We start from the raw sequence: 6,157 nt of genomic DNA on the forward strand, positions 1-6,157 counted from the left end.
ATAGCTCTAATGGAGTTTGTAAGAAATTATAACCACCTGAGTGGTAAAAATTTTATGCCTTGTCATGATCAAATTCATGTATGATTGTGGTCAAACTATTGAAAACCCGTCACATTGAATTTGCTCCATTCACATTCCCTTAAGAGAATCTGATAACAATATGTCATAAGTCTGAAAGAAGACAAAATTATTACCGTAAAGGTATCAATGGATGTGGACGTGGTAATAAACGAAATTATAATCGTCATCATTGCGATAATGAAAATAATAAGTATTCTCAAAATAATCCTTCACTTTGTGAAAGTAATATTTGTCATCGATTTGACATGAGATTTTATAAAGCACATACAGATGATTATGGTCCATTCATGATGTGAATGTGATAACATGTGATTTATGAATACATATTCATTCTTGGAAGAATATGAGCGTGCTAGTGGTATATACCACACTCACCTCTAGAAGGAGGTTTGAGAGGAAATAAGAAAATAATGTCATTATTATGGCATAAACGGTCATTGGTCACGTACCTATTGCACGCCAAAATATTTTGGTAATGTGATTATTAAAGAATAACATTAATGGAAATTGCATATAATTTTGACCATAACCATAATGGTATAACTTTCTCTTTAAAAGAGATATTCACCATATGGATGTTGATGAATATGTGGTAGTACCAAATTAATTGAGAGCTCTGGAAGAGCCAATTATTACTATCTTGGAGGAATAAAATTGATTATCAATAAGGCATTGTGTTATAGTAACTCTCAAAGAAACTTATTTGAGTTTCTAAAGTATTCGCGAAAGCGGTTGGTTATATTGAGACTATAAATAAAGGAAAGATTTAATATCTTCTATTACTACAACTTGTAGCGGGGTAATATGTATGTGAAAAGTTACCCGCTTTATTCTCCAGTTTGTACTACACAAACAAAAGAATGCCACAATAAAGTAGAAGTTTATTGATATAAAAACCCATATCATAATAAACTTGGAGTTTATTGATAATTGCACACGTCATGATACAAATATGAAGTTTACCAATATTGATAATTTATCCAGTTGGCATAACTAGTTTAACCATATCAATTTAAGTATGATGTGCAAAAATAAAAGAGAATTCACATGGGTAAATATTAAAGAACTAGAAAGTTCTTTACGAATTCTCTTATGTTGCTTGTTCTTATTAATTAATAGACCAACTAAAATTGTGATTGAATCTTATGAATGTTGAAAATATCAAAGGTGATATACCACATAAGATGCATCTATGAGATACTTACATGTGCGATTATTATTAAACCGCAACCTGGCCGGTGTTTGCGAGGTAACTTGCGCAGTAATTTAATTTCGAGCATAATTTCAATATTTTCCATTCAAGAAAGTTTATCTTGATAAGTTGGTTTACATAACAGTTAGTTTAGCAAAATAATTATTGAGTGCCTCCACTTAATAGCTAAACTATTGCTTATGAGAATAAAGTTATCTATATCAGTTTGATATACGTTATATAAGAAAGTATATTATATTCTCCCCTCACAAGTGATTTCAGGGTCAGGAACCAAATAATTTCATCTCATTATTATTGATGTATGGTGTATATTTCGATTAACACCATAACTCACAAAGATGAACTTTCAAAGTTGAGGAAGCAAGTTAGTTTTTCTAACATGAGGGGGAGACAAGATAAACAGTTGAGAAAAAGTTACATGGAATGAATTATCATGTGTACATCTAGATCCTCGAATAAAATAATATGAACTTGAAGTTCATAAAAGCATAATTCATTTGCAATATATTGCAAAGCATGGCAGACGCATTTGCTGACCCAAAGATGTCACGATCCCAAACCCGAACCCAGTCGTGATGGCGCCTCTCGTGAAGACAAGGCTAGCCAATCAAACCCAATTCACTTTTTAAATAGTTAAATAACGTAAAAGCGGTCTAAAACATGATATAGCAATACTAAGTAGCAGATAATGTCAATAAAGTGCGGAAATACACCCGACACAGCCCTAACCGGGGTGTCACAAGTTATGAGCGTCTATAGGCCATAATACAAGTCTGCTAAATCCATAAACTAGTACAAATGTTTGAAGGGAAATAGAAATGATAAAAGAGTAGAGACACGGGGCTGCGGACGTCAACAACTACCTCGTAGTCTCCTAACGCTCGCCTGAAACTGGAGGAATCAGCACTCAAGAGCGGAACCAGCTACGCCTGAATCTGCACACATGGGTGCAGGGAGTAAAGTGAGTACTCCAACTCAGTGAGTAACAAATGTAAATAACGACTGAAAGTAAGAAAACACGTAAGGCACAAGGCATTCTATAATGAAGCAGCAAAACCATTTAAGCGCAAAAAAAGTGGAAAGTCAAGTAAATCCTCCTTCAACAAGTAAACAAGTAATTGACAGGTAATTAAGGTAAAGTAAACAAATAGAAGTTCGCCCCTCAGGCACAATATCAACAAATCCACCCCTCGGGCAATATCTCAGAACAATACCAGCCCCTCGGGCTCAATCTCACATCACAATAGGTACCCGTGCTCACTGGGGGTGTGTAGACTCCTGGAGGGGCCCCTTACGGCCCAAGCGTAATAATAAGCCATCTCGTGGCATCAAACTAGGCCTTCGGACTCATATCAGTATTCAGTGTTTCCTCACAACGTAGGCCCTCGGCCTTACTCAGTCAAAAATCATCACAAGCCTCTCGGGCAATAGTAAAACAGTGTTTCTCAGCCCAAACATTATTTAAAATATCATTTAAGTATTAAAATTGAGTAAACATGGCTGAGTAGCAAAACAGTGGAAAATAACATGACTGAGTTCAAGTATAAAGTCAAACAGTAAGGAAATATCAATAAAAATTCCTGAAGGGTTCAAATAGTTGGCACTGGGCCCAAATATGGCATTCAGCGCAAGTAAGGATGCTAGCAAATAGTTTTCAACCAAATACGCGGTAAAATCATCAATTGGGACAGACCAAGTCACAATCCCCAATAGTGCACGACCCCACGCTCGTCATCGAGCGTGTGCCTCACCTCAATATAGTACTACGATGTGCAATCCGGGGTTTCAAACCCTCAGGACATCATTTACAATAATTACTAACCTCGAACCGGCTAAATCTCTAGTTCGCGACGCCTTTGCCCCTCGAATCAGCCTCCATGCGCGTTGAATCTATCCAAAATCAGAACGAGTACATCAACATATACTAAGGGAACAAAGCCCAAGCGAAAACAATTAACAAAGGGCACAAATCCCGAAATTACCAAAACCCGACACCCGGGCCCACATCTCAAAATCCAAAAATTTTCACATCAACGGATTCCTTATCTCCCCACGAGTTCATACATACCAAGAACATCAAATTCCATCCATAATTGACCCTTCAAATCCCAAATGTTTGGTCTCCAATTTCAAGCCCTAGTTCTTCAATTTTAGGCTTAGATTCTATGATTTTCTAGGTGAAATTCACATAATAATCGAGTTTTAAGTCCAAGAAACTTACCTCCCAACGATTCCCCTTGAATCCCTCTTCAATCTCCTTAAAACATCTCCCAAAATGGCCAACTATGGAGGAAATGAGCCCCAAAATCGCGGACAAGATGAGTTAAAAACATTCTGCCCAGGCCTTAATTTCCTTCTTCGCGAACGCGGTCAAACCCTCGCGTTCGCGAAGCACGAACTTACTTAGACCAACTTTTCCTATATGCGAACACGACATGAACATCGCGAACACGATGCTTCCTCTACCTTACCCTTTGCGAACGCACCCCTCTTTCGCGAACGCGAAGAACAACCGCGACCTCAGACCAGCTAACCAAAAAGACCCTACGCGAATGCAACTTACATCTCACGAACGCGATGCACGAGATCCCAGCCCTTCGCGAACGCGGATCCTCCCTTGCGAATGCGAAGGCTAAATTTCAACTGACCCCCACTGATTCTTCATGAATGTGAGGGTCCACTCGCGAACGCGAAGAGTAAAATCCGTCTATAGTTGAACCTGCAACTTCTGCAATTTCCTAACTCCAAAAATGATCCGATAGACCACCGAAACTCACCCGAGGCCCCCGGGACCTCAACCAATGGCACAAAAATATCTTAAAACCTTATTCAAACTTGTTCCAATCATCAAAACACCTCAAACGACATCAAATCACCCAAAACACATCGGATTCAAACCAAACTTTCTAAAATCTTCCAAATTACGCTTTTGATCACAAACGCAACCAAACCACGTCTGAATGACCTGAAATTTTGCACACACATCCCAAATGACACAATGAAACTACTGCAACTCTCTGAATTCCATTCCAACCCCTATATCAAAATCTCGCCTATCGACTGGAAATCGCCAAAATATCAATTTCGCCAATGCAAGCCTAATTCTACTCCGAACCTCCAAAATCCATTCCGATCACACTCATAAGCCATAAATCACCTCCCGAAGCTAACCGAACCATCGGAACTCGCATCTGAGCCCTCTAACACATAAGTCAACATCCGATTGACTTTTCCAACTCAAACTTCCTTAAAAGAGACTAAGTGTCTCAAACCTTACCAAAATCATTCCGGATTCGATCCGACCAACCCGATACCATAAAAAACGGATAGCGAATCATAAAGAAGTAGAAATGGGGAAACGGAGCGGTAACTCATGAGACGACTGGCCGGGTCGTCACAAAAGAAAGTAACAATATTCATATTGCATGCTCATATTAAGTCATAGAAGGAGAAAGTCTATAGTACGCGTAAAGCGTATAGACAGATCGGTTTCAAATAAACTTCTTGACAAAGAAGATGAGCAAATGATCATAATAAGGAGGCAAGTGATCTAGAAGATCACATGACATAACACTTCATAAAATCTCAGGAGAGAGTCAGGTACCTGAAAATATGAATGAAGAGATCTCTATGTCATGTCTTTATGAAAAAATGTTGGAACCGATATAAAACGTTCGTCGATGACATCGATGATAGCGCTAAGTATAAATGAGGATCTTAAGTCTGTCGAATACAGACACAAAAAATATTGGCCAAATGGAAGAGACTAAATTCGAATAGAATTGGTTTCATATGAAAGACATGTAGTTTTGGACATGAAGTTCAAACACTCTAGAGTCAATGGTGTGTTTGCAATAACTTTCATGTATCTTATATGTCTGGAATGACATAAAAACTTAATATGCATCTAAAGTCTATTTATATGGTTTATTTGGCCATACTTATATGATAATCCCTGGAAGATTTAAATTGCTTGAAGCATATACTATTCTTGATTTTGAAGTACCACTTCCTCAGTGCAATTTGTGCACAAATATATCTTGCTATAACTATAAGCATGATAATATGATAGCAAGGGTTTTCACCTCTATGTGAAGATATTGAAATGACTATTCCAACAAGATCATATGAAGACATTACATATCTATCAAGAACGATGATTTCAAGGTTCAGCATGCTCATTCAAGTTCATATGGTTGACTTGTTTATCAAATCTCTACCAATGATCTTTTGAAGATAGTGCACAAGATTGGAATGTGAATTGATGCTCTCTTCAGGGAGTTAGTACACGTTGTACTCTTTTTCCCTTACAAGGTTTTGTTCCACTGGGTTTTCCTTGCAAGGTTTTTAACGAGGCAACCAAAACGTATTGTTACATATGTGTACTCTTTTTCATTCACTAGAATTGTTTTTCCTCACTGGGTTTATTTTAGTTAAAGTTTTAACGAGACACATTATCTGTTGGATAGACATTCAAGGAGGAGTGTTATAAATAGTATTTTATTTATGGTGAATGTCTATATTTTAGATAGATTTTAGGGATTTTACTTGGTAGATACGTTACTCTTTCCCTATAAATAAAGAGGTCATATTCCATTGTAATTGATCCCAAATCAATAAAAAGTCTCTCTTCCTTCTTTTCTCAGCAATACTTATCTTCTTTTATTTTTCCTAACATACAGTTAATACTGTACATCTCTCATTTATGATTTATACTATCTTGTTTCTCTCCGGTAAAATAAGATATTCACCCTAGGAAGAAACGTTTTGATGTATTGTTTAACCGGTACATGATATAACGAATCAGAATATACCACAGGACACTAATTTCTACCATTCAGGTTTTATGGGAACCATCTTTTT

Source organism: Nicotiana tabacum, chromosome 8 (genome assembly GCF_000715075.1).
Source record: "Nicotiana tabacum cultivar K326 chromosome 8, ASM71507v2, whole genome shotgun sequence".
Lineage (NCBI taxonomy): Eukaryota > Viridiplantae > Streptophyta > Magnoliopsida > Solanales > Solanaceae > Nicotiana > Nicotiana tabacum.